Source organism: Brachycentrus maculatus, unplaced genomic scaffold (genome assembly GCF_059751285.1).
Source record: "Brachycentrus maculatus isolate JH-2025_06_01 unplaced genomic scaffold, ASM5975128v1 h1tg000367l, whole genome shotgun sequence".
NCBI classification, from domain to species: domain Eukaryota; kingdom Metazoa; phylum Arthropoda; class Insecta; order Trichoptera; family Brachycentridae; genus Brachycentrus; species Brachycentrus maculatus.
Window position 1 is genome coordinate 43,051 of NW_028281116.1, and position 12,488 is coordinate 55,538.

The following is a 12,488-nucleotide window of genomic DNA, read 5'->3' on the forward strand; positions in this document are numbered from 1 at the left end:
ATGGCAGCACATCTTGGCATTATTGCGACAAGTCTCGTTATTTGACAAGTTAGTGCACATGAATTTTCTTTCGCAAGACACTGAAAATTTAAAACTTTTCCCCGTCTGAGGAACACGCGAGCAATGTTAAGTTTTTCATTATCTGGGATTAAATTTTGTGAGATAAGAGATATTTAAAAAAAAATCTTATCTTGTGACAGAGAATTTTGATTTATTATTCATTCTAGTTTCTTCTTTAATTAAGGGTATGTACAAAATGCATAATTATGAAACCTCAATCAAGATAAATATGATGCCTCAACAATGATACTGTATATTTTTATACAAAGGGAATAAATCAAAATGGAATGTTGTGGTTAGGTAAATTTATATATTATTGAATATTTTTTGTTGCCTCACATCCCTATCGAAAGTTGTACTAGTATAAATATAGAGTATTTTAACAACTACTGAGTGTTTTAGTGTTTTTCACTTAAAAATTACAAGAAATTAAAGTAACTATAAACATAAAGAGTAAATCTACTCATGAGTAGGCAGAGGCTTTAAACAAATAAAGTTGATGCCAAAGTAGGGCCATGATAAGCGGTGTTGCATAAGCCGCAGCTAGATTTCAGAGTCACTTGGACGTTATGTAATTTTAAAAATAAATACTTTTCTTCGTTAGTGAGAATTTTGAAAAGAAAACACCTGCTGGGAGATCGAATAGATGTTCTTCGATTCACCAGTTAAATCCAGTGTATAAATGCAATAAAAAATTATATGGTTAAATATACCAAAATCTCTTAGAATAAAGCCTAATGCATCACTAATATTTTTGCAGCATAATAATTGCATCATAATAATGCAATTTTAATAATGATGCATTCAAAATATTGAATGGTGAAAATACATTTTTTTTTTTTTAACTTTTTTTTTAAAAATTTTTTTTTAAATATTTAATTATAAAAATCCAGTGTTCATTACTAGTAACTGAACATTCGATTCCACCTACCACTTATTGCATATATATATATTTATATACTCTTTATTTATTATATTTAATACAGGTATTACCCTGGTTTGATTCATAAATTAGCAGGAATGATTATCTCACCCTTATTTTAATTTTCTTTATAAATCAAGATATGTACCTTATGCTTCGGATAAGAGTTTGAAAAGCAATATATTTTTTCAATCATTTTGTAAATATAATGTTGCTAAATTGATTAAAACTGTTAAGTTTTTATAAGAAAAATAAAATAATAATCGTTTTAAAATTATTTTTAAATATTATGAAAAATAACTCCTATAATTGGAGATAATCCAAATTTGTATTTTTATTTAATTATTTATTTATGTATTTGAAAGTATCTGGACATACTCAAAATTTTGTGATTGAAACATTCATTAGAATTCCTTTGAAAAGTTTAGAATAAATTTTTTTTTTTAAAAGTATTTCCACGCCAAATAAATTCCAAACACATGTGATTTTCGGTTAATGCGTACATAAGTCTGCTGATATATGGTTAGTAGGATTATATTTAAGTGAATCTATTTTGTAAATATCATTTATTAAATTAAATCCTTTATGGAAATAAATTCTTTTTCGGTAAGTGTTTTAGACAACTTGTAAAATAATCTCGTATTATTGCTAACATTAATTATTATTTTTATCTCTTAACAGAAAATTGTCATTTTGTGTTTATTCAAAGGATTTAAACGATAATATAATTAAACAATGATAATATTTATGACAAAAGGACAAATTCCGACATTTTTTGACTAGGGGAAACGTTTGTTTTGAAACGAAAATTTCCATATTGAACACTTGACCTTTTTTGAATAAATAATATTAAAATCATTTAAACAAAATACAAAATCACGTTAACCAATTCCGGTCACATGAGAAAAACGTCAATTATAAACAGTTTTTTTTTATATTTAAGCTTAAGTCAGTATATACTTTTATTTCTTATAATTATTGTGATACGTATAAAGTGTTTAAAAAGATGCGAAATGCATCAAAACACGTGCCACAATAGATTTTTTACAAAAAGTGGGATGTACCAAGTAAAACATAAATTAAAAATAAATAGATACTACCACAAAGTGGCTACCGAATCAGCAAAAATATTATTTGGAAAGTAATAAAAGTGTACAATGCACCAAAAAAAAACTTTGAATTAACATTTTATGGAGAATTATTAGAATTTCGAACAAACAATATTAACAAAAATTCAGAAATTTACTTTATTATTTGATTCTCTAGTAATTTTGTAATTATATCTAACCGTTTAAAAAAATATTCTTGGAAAATACCACTGTAACTTTAAATTTATTGTGACATGCATTATCCAGCATAATCAAATAATGTGCGGTGTTTGATAGCTGTTACAATAAATTGTTAGAAACAATGGTATTTCCATAGTATTATTTAAATTAAAACATGATGGGTATTCCATCGTATGATGGTGATAAAAGTTGATCATGTTATGTCATTAAAATTACGTTATGAGATAGTTCTGATCCAGGAACTAATATTATTAAGACACATCTATTTGAATTATAGGAGGTATTGTGGCTAGATCTTCAGTCCAATTTTAATGGTTTATTTACCCGAAGTCTTAATTGTTATTAAAATTAATACGGAAAGTGCTCAATTTAATTGAAAGGTCACGGTCAGGCCCCTTAAATGTAAAGGTTGCGGTGGTTTTAAAGATAAATTCTACAATTCATATCAGTTATGCTTAGCGATAACGGCACGGGAAAACTTAGTGAGGGCACATTACCGTAATTTGAAATTTGTAATTATGTATATTGTAGTCATACAGGTGAAAGTGCAAAAACTTTATTATTGACTATTTGATATCTTACTAGCTTAATATTGCCCTGGAAAAATCTCAAAGCGATTTTAAACTTGGAAGAATAATTGATTTGTTAAAAATGACTAACTGCATTGATGTTTATATTCTTGCCAAGCAAAAATGACTTAAATGGCCCTCCTGAACATTTTACGTTATGTTAGTTGGTCACTTTCTCCTGTGCAACTACGATATGATGATAATAAATAAATAAAATCGTGAAGAACATTTAAATATTTTTTTTTTAAACAAAAGATATAATAATTTATGAATAATGTTTTTTTTTTAAATAATTACTAGATTTTTATAGAAAATAAGCTAAGTTAATAATGTTCGATTTTGTATCTATATATCTAAATAATATTAGTTCCTGGATCAAAACTACTAAATGACGTAATTTTAATGACATTTCATGATCTACCTTATCTCAATCATGTAACGGAATAATTGTGATTTATAATGAAATTTTTACTGTGGAAATACCACTTTTTCTTAGAATTTATATCAACAGCTCTTAACTATAAGTATCATTATAAAACACAGTACATTATTTGATTATGATGCAGAATAGATATCACAATAAATTTTAAGTTAAAGTGGTATTTGCCAAGTAAAAAATGATCAAAAAATGGATTGATATTACTTTCAATATTTATAGAGCCTTACTTTTTAAACTTTTTTTACACATTTACATTTGTCTTATAATAAAAAAAAAATTAAGTCATTGCTTTGATTTTCCTTACGATATTTTTCTCGTCTCATTTATTGTTATGGTGGTATTTTCACGATAAGCCCGGAGATAAAAATGAATAAAATTATCAACAAAATTAAACCAGAAGCTACGGAAACTTTGTCAATCGTATTGACTAAGCAAAAGCCTTATCTTAATTCACTTCACAAATACATCAATCTTCATTTACTTACACAAGAACATTATATAAAGGGTTATTTTTCGACGTACGAACATATCCTTACATTTCAGACTTTTACCCCCTTCGACCCGGAACACCGATACAATATACTTCGTATATCTATTATAGAACGTGGATTCTCTAGTGTTCCGGTTGGAATAAATTTTGTTAGATATATCGGATATTATGCCATGAAATCTACAACATAACACTAAGTCACTTTCAACCTACCTTATCGGGGGTTACTTTTAAATCCTTGGAGCAGCTCGGGACTAAAAGATAACACACACGTGTACTAAATGTGGTCCATGATCTGCGTTTTATTGCACGTCTACAAATCTACATAAATGTTATATATTTTAGTCCAACTCTAGGTAATATTTAATCATGCTATCCTACACGCGTGCAGAGTATACATGACAACCATCCTAAGTGCATTTTCTCAGAGATATAATTTTTTATTTTAAATTTATTACACACGACAAAGAGAGATGTGACTAATGGGTAACTGTTTTTTGTCACCCTCTTGGGGTGTTCTTTATTTTTTCTCTATTCTTAATTTATTTTCTGGGTTTATTTCAATTTAATTCATTGTTTTTCAAAATTTATTTTTAATGAACATGTTTTTGGAAGTCTGAGCATCCCAGGGCTTGCAACCTGGTATTTGGCTGGATTAAACGATCACTTTATACACTTGTGTAATTTTCACCATTCTGCCCATTATTGAACATCCATATTTCACTTAAAGTCATATTTATGCAATGATCTTAGATCTTACCACACACCGAAAAGGTTTTTGATTTACTTCACGCCATCATTAGCCTATTTATTTTGAAAATAGGTGTAATTTATCCGAATTATTTCACATATATTTTTAAGAGATAGAGCCTTAAATAAAAAATCAATTCTTAGGTGCTTTTTTTTAACCGGTTATTATTTGACAATATTAATAAACATGTTTCATATTAAATTGAGATACTTAAAAAAATGCATCTCATCCGCAGGGTGAAAAATCCAGTGTACTATATAATAAATAATATAAATATTCTTAATTTCAAGTTCTCAATATCGAGTTTTCAAACGTAATAGGAGCTACATAACGCAAGATGCAACCAAATTCATCCACTGATTGAATAAAGTGACAACTCAATTCAAATAAGCCGTTAAAAGCATATATGTCCTAGAAACTGATTTCTGTAATTCTGTATTTCTGTCTTAAAAATTACTGTTAAGCTTTTAAGATTACCCAAAATAAAGTTAATTTCGCTAATCAGTGGACAAATTTAATTGCGTGTGATGTATTTCTAGCTCTTAAAATATTTGACAATCCAAAAAAAAAAACTTAACATACACATTTTGCTTTTGGCACATTGAACATATTTGAGTCCTTTCAGTTCAAAAATGTTTATTTGAGTCTCAGAACATAGTTAGTTTTACCTGTTTTCCTGTATTCCGTTTAAAAACAAGTTTTGGTGTTTCGTTCTTTCTGGTAAAGACAAAGTAAATAAAGCTGAAGTGATGGGGGTGAACTAGAAAATAAACATTGGTACGTTTGAAACATTCAATTTGTATTTTCCTTTTTTACAGTAAAACGTCAGCTGGGTAGACCAAAAAGAGGGCCCTTCAAGGGCCTTGGACGACTGTATACCTGCGCTTCTTCTACAAAAAAGGTAATAACATTAATAATTTCTTAAATTTGTCGTTGTTTTTCTGATATTCGTTTCAATGCTTCCCCTAAATACTTAAAATATTACAGTGTCAAAAATTATCAAAATGAATTATTAAAGTATTATCCTCGTAGGGACGAGGATAATTCTTTCTCCTTACAAATTGCGGGTCCTTATTGACAATAAATCAGTCTTCAGCAGTTCTTTATATTGGCAAATTAATATTTTTATTTATACATTTAACATTTATTCTCCTCTCAATTTCGACCTATTTTTTAACATTAATTTCATGTTCAGGGTTATATTCAATTATATTGAATGATTTCATTAAAAATGTTTATGTTTATGTAATTATTACTAAATAAACCTATTTAAAAAATAAAATATGCTTTCAGTTATTACGAAATATTATTTTTCCTCTTTGAAAATTGTCTTACTTTTCTTACTTATATTTTATATTTCAATTAATATGATGTTATAAAAACATTCAAGTAAATCTGTATTTTCGTTCATATTTAAATTAAATAACTGTATTATATATGTAAGTGTGAATACTGTATCCAGTGGGTACAGCGAAATAGAATTGCTTTGAACACTGGCATCTTACAATTCTATGAAAATTTGTAAGCATGTGGGTCTTTTTCCAATAAATACCTAATGTATTTTAAGGATGGGATTCTTTTTGGAAAAGGACATTCTTAGAACATTTAAGCGTACATAGTTTTCCAACGTGTTCGTGTTATAAAAAATTATTCATGTTCTCCATTTAGAACAATGTTTCTCCTCCTTATTTATTCTTTAAATGGACCTTAAAAGGTCCACATTGAAGTTGCTTTCGCAACACCTGAGGTTGTTGAAAAAATCCCTAAAATATAAACATATGTAGTTATGAATTCAAAGCATTCTTCCTTCAAGCAACACTGTTTTTTTTCTGTTAGGTGTAATTTATGTTTTGTATTTAGGTCAGCATTATGATCTTAATTGATATTATAATTTAGATCGTGTATACCATAAATTTTGTAAAATATTAGATACAGTTAATAAGAAAAATGTAATGATACAATATTTCGTTTAAATGGCGCTGTATAAATCAGTAAAATATCATTATATTTAACGTATTTTGTTTGTTACATAATTACCGATTATAATTTTAAAACACTTACATTCTTTGTCGTGGGTTTGATTCCTGTCAATCGCAAAATGAATTCGACAACTTTTTATATTTCATATTGTTCTGGCTGTTTGTAATAAATACTCATTAATATACCTCAAAAACCCTTACAATTTTTCTTGCAGACATGTTTCTGCAAAGTTAGCGGAATATTGAAAAAAATCTGATTTGTTTAAAAATATGGTAAATATATTTACCGTTTATAAAAATGCAAATATAAAAAGGGTATACGAGGAAGGTAGCTTACGAGCATCAATTGGTTGATCGGTTGTTGATTTTTATAAACAGTGATTTCCATATAAAGAAATTTATTTCAAATTTCTTCACATTTTTTTACTGATAAATTCATTATTAAAATACTTTTAAACGTCAACTATAAACTTCATACATAATTTTCAACTTGCCTTTACAATAAGATCTAAAATATTTTTATTGCATTACTAAACTTTTTTATTATAATACTTGCAACCGGAAAATAATGCCACAATTTTTTTGTTTATTTATATATAACCATACTTTTTTAATCATTGCGTAATGTATGAATAGTGTGAATGTATTAAACTATTAGTAAAACAATAATTTGTGTGTGGTTTGTATACATTGTTATTTTATCTCTGTGTTTCGCAAACGAGCTGAATAAATACATACTAATAGGGGTATGTAAACTTACTCAAATATTGGAAAATCCATTATTTGTAGGCGGAAATTGAACACTATTTACTATCTTGAAACAAATAATTAATTAACACATGTTTGCTTTAGTGAGTGTTTGTGTTGATGGTTTATAAACGATGTGTGTGTATCTTTCTTTTGAGCAATTTAGCAACAAAAACATAATGGCAAAAATGTTATTGTTAATAAGTTAATATAAACTAGATCTTGTGGAATACATAACGCAATTGAACGTTAAAAAAACACATAAAAATCTAGTTTTTAAGTAAACTTAGTTATATTCTCAATTTTATTAATATTTAAAGCATTTACTTTGTGGTTAGTCATTTTTACTTTTTTTTACAAAAATGTTATTTATATAAGTATACAACCGGTTAAAAAATGTAAGATATATTAGTATATAATAAGTATATAATCGGCAAGTGGTTATATACTTATATTACTAACATTTTTGTAAAAAAAAAGAAGTAAAAACGTAGGTATATTAAAAAAATAACATTTTACTTGATATTTTGATTGCATGACATAATTGTGAAAGATAGTTAATATATGTTTTCAGGAAAACAAAATAATATCTAAATTACTTTATTTTATACCTTTTTTTACATTACATAGATTTTATTTTTTCTTTAATCCATTGTATTTTCTGTTTTTTTTTTGTTTGTTTCGAAAAACGTCTTTCTTATATATATTTATTATTCATGAACAAATACCCGCGTTTCTCATCAATTTATGCGTCAAATAAAAAAAAAAAACAAGATTTTTCACGCCACCTGGAAACGAAACTGACAACCAAAATTTTAATATTTTTTTTAGCAAATACGCGAACCAAAATATTTAACAGAAGATTTTCACACAAGATGTCGCTAGTGGTAGTCACTTAAAGAAAATTATCTAATAACAAAGATTTATATTAACAAAATACAATATATACCTCATTCGTACTTTGCCAAATTTAATACACAATATTCAAGTTATGTGAGAAAAACACATTTTTTTTAAATTCCACACACACACTTGTTTTTTTTTGTGGAAATGATCCTTATATCGTTTTAAATTTTGATTTCAAATATCATTAAATTTTTCAGGTTTATTTTTTATTGTGTCTATAGTTATAAAGTATTTTGGTTTTCTTTTAAGGCGTTTAAATGTTATTAGAATATTTACTTTTATTGTATTAAATTCAATATAATTTTTTATCGCAATTGTATTTTATTTTTATTTCGTTGTGTGTAAATTTTAAAAACGATTATTTTTTAACTACTGGACTTCTTGTTAATACTTTTTTTATAGATGTCTTCATAAACAAAGTATGTGCTAAAAAGTTCATTCGCATTTCAAAATGAGCTTTTCTAGCTTAACGCTTTTGTGTGGCTTACTTAAACCAGAAAAAAATATGTTAATATGTTATATCAGTATCTTATATGCATTAATATTTATTATATTTTTTACTTGGGAATGCGGTGGGTGCAATACTTAATCTGCTATATTATTTAAATAAATACATAGTTTAATAGTACAATGAAAAAAAAGAATATTCTTGTAATTATTAAATCTTAATGAATACATAATGCTGGAATCTTTCTATATATAGGGAAATCAGCTTGCTTCCAATCACTACTCTGAGCTCCAATATTGTCATATGTCCATCCCCATCTGTGCTCCACAAGCATTTTTATGATTAGGTTTGAACTCTTCATCAGCCTCTCTGGGATATCTTCCAGTTTTTCCATTATTAGCCAATCATATTGTGGTAATTGAGCTGAAACAAACATATTAACCTTTGGCCATTTGACCTTGGAATATGTTCTTTACAAACGTAGAGCTGTCATTAATCGCCATTTTTTTTATAAATACAGGTAGGTACTTTTAAACTGCTAACATTATTTAAAATCAGTTAAATTTTAAATTTATTATTATATTTTATTTTCATATTATTATTTGACATCTCATCAAAGATGAAGAAGAATATGGAAGTCTGGGCATTTACGGGGCTGACGACCGTCATAATCTGGTTTAAGTGATCACTTTACACACGTGTAACATTCACCAATTCTACCCATTATTGACAACCACACAACTCAAATTCTTGGAAGTTCTATATATGTGAACCAATTTCGAAACATTGTTCTTGAATCACTAGAACTTTACTAGAGACATCTATCTATTGGTGAGAAAAAAAATGAAAACAACTCCTGTAATTGGAGATAATCCAGATTTTGTGAACAAGTATTTGGACACAATCAAAATGTTGTGAATATTTTATTTTATTTAAAATATCTTACGTTAAACAAAACCTTTTGCGACAAGAATAACACTTAGTCAATTTTCTGTATAAATAATAAAAAATAAAAATTAATCAGCAGAGGTTCGACATTCATTCTATTTCTATAATGTCTCAAGTCGCTTTAAGACTAAATAATTTAAGGAAAAAGTTTTTCTTGATTAAATTATGGCTCTGTCGGAGAATTTCTTACCAGTGTTAATAAAACTCCACCCCTTGATGAATAAATACAGTCAGATTTATTGGAGTAATAACAGTCACACTGTTTACCCTAAATTCAATAAAAACAAAAATTCTTCAAGCGAAATACTTTTCCGCTAAAATTTCCTTATATCGGAGAAATAGCCTCAAAAAGGTCGAAAATTTCCCTGATTTGTATTCAATGCTAGTTTCATTCTGTGGACACTTACCCTTTGCAGGAAATTATGGAAAATGTACTTTTTACGACCGCAGGGGGATAAATGAGTTTTCTTTTACTTGGGAAATGTACATCTCTATAAGTATGATATTTTATCTTCCAATGAAATTGTCACTTTTGTCAACTTATCTGCCGGTTCATTTTCGCTCGTCAACTTTTATCGCATTTGAATAATTTTATAAACAACGGAATAAATATTATATTATTTCAATGTCTCTCGGAATTATTCCTTTCAGTGTAACTTTTGGATGAATAAACAAAAAGTTATCTAAATACGAATAAATTAATTTAGAAGAATTTGTAGGTTAAAATTTTATGAATAATTTAGAGAGGAATATAAAATTACTACATTTATACTGCTGAAATAAAATCATTAAAAAAGTGTAAAGTAAATTTGCATTAATTTGCATATTAAACGTTAAAGATATGTCATATAGTTTACTTGATTGATGTGTGTATATATATATATATATATATATATATATATATATATATATATATATATATATATATATATATATATATATATATATATATATATATATATATATATATATATATATATATATATATATATATATATATATATATATATATATATATATATATATATATATATATATATATATATATATATATATATATATATATATATATATATATATATATATATATATATATATATATATATATATATATATATATATATATATATATATATATATATATATATATATATATATATATATATATATATATATATATATATATATATATATATATATATATATATATATATATATATATATATATATATATATATATATATATATATATATATATATATATATATATATATATATATATATATGTATATAAATATATATACAAACCATGTATACCTACGTCCACCCAATGCTGATTGGGAACGTTGGAAAATCCAAATTATTGATAGCATTTTGTTGTATTTCAATAATAAAAAATGACAAAATAATTGATTCCGCAATGAAATGAACGTAGTAACATGTAAAGTGAACGAGGTTTTAACTGAAATCTTAAACTTAATTAAATATTTTAATAAAAATTACTTTTATCATTATTATCCGTCTCTAAAGTGAAGTGGTTGGTACATTTCGCTACCATGCTTGAGGTTGCAGGTTTGCTTCCCACGTAGGGTTAAAATAAACATAGGTTTTTTTTACTAACATAGTTATGTACTTAATTTTACATTGAACTGTTACCTGAAACGCAGGACTGACCAGTTTAACATTACATCAATTACATTAAAACCCCTTTGCATCATTTGGTGTCTTATAAGAGTCTGAAATCGCACCCTTATTTTACTTGATTTTTTTTTAAATTATTGATTTTAAGTAAAATATTGTTAAACCAAATATGTAAACTCTCGAATAGATAGAGGTAAATTTGAAAAATGAGCATGGTAAGCGCAAATAACCTGTACAAAAACCACTTCAAAGGAAGTTCTTGAATTTAAATAACCATATTTTAGCTGTTCTATCAACGAAAAAATATATGTTTCTGCTTCATCCTTGATTTCGAAGGGCAGAACTAACCATACTATTTTCATATTATCAAAAATCAAGTTCGAGTACCATAAACACTGTTGTTGATGGTAGATGAGATAAAATGTTACAAAACCAAAAAAATAGTTTTAGAAACCTCCTTTTTTTAACTTAAAGAACAGAGAATTTCATTAGAATACAACGAGCTTTGGAAAATCAATTAATTTACTAAGATACAAAAAACTGGTACTGTTTTTTAATCCTTTGAATCTGTTTCGTAATAAATCACAACCGGCAGTAAATTAGTTGGATTGAAAAAATAAATTGCTATTATATATAAAACCAGAGGATTATTTTATTTTTTAAATGGGTAATTTGGAAATTTCTGCTTCGAGAAATAAAGTTTGGATATAAATCATCTGAGAAAATTAGACGCAAAGTTAAGACTCGGCTCAAGGATCTAAAAAGAAACAAAAATAATCTCGGGGTTATTTATGTATTCACAGTCCATGTATGTGAGCACGGGCATAGTGTGGGGTTTGGTTCAAATTCTCTTTCCATTATTTTAAATTTACAAATGATGCACATCCACCTTGCAACTCACTAAAAGTTCAGTATACGAGTACAGCTGTATTTTTGGTTCAATTCTAAGTATAAGTCAGTTCATATTCGACATTAAATAATTTGTAGAGGTGGTACTCAAAATAGTTAAAAATATAACACTGATATAGAAATATGGGATCAAACTTATAGAGTTAAAATGTGTTTATGATTTGGTCACAGGTTGAAACACATGTCACAGGTGTTATTCGAATGCAATTTCATAAAAATTTTAAAGCAATAGGCAATTACGTGCTAACATGTTAATATTAATTTGTTCAATTCATCAGATGGCACTGCCATTTCTATAAAAAAATACCTGTCAAGGATTTAAGGACAGGTCGAAATTTGTTAAGCAATCGGTGAACTAATTTAGAAGACGTGAGATTTTGATCAAACAAA

General features: G+C 26.5%; 1 protein-coding gene across 4 annotated transcripts in view; it reads left to right on the top strand.

The window, feature by feature from the left end:
* tn (tripartite motif containing protein thin) overlaps positions 1-12,488 on the top strand; it is a 127,284-nt gene that overhangs the window by 41,457 nt on the left and 73,339 nt on the right. For all 4 annotated transcript variants that reach the window (XM_088269860.1, XM_088269863.1, XM_088269862.1 and 1 more), the window contains one exon: positions 5,339-5,421. The gene's annotated coding sequence lies outside the window, so the exon portion shown is untranslated. The remainder of the gene's footprint in view (positions 1-5,338; positions 5,422-12,488) is intronic.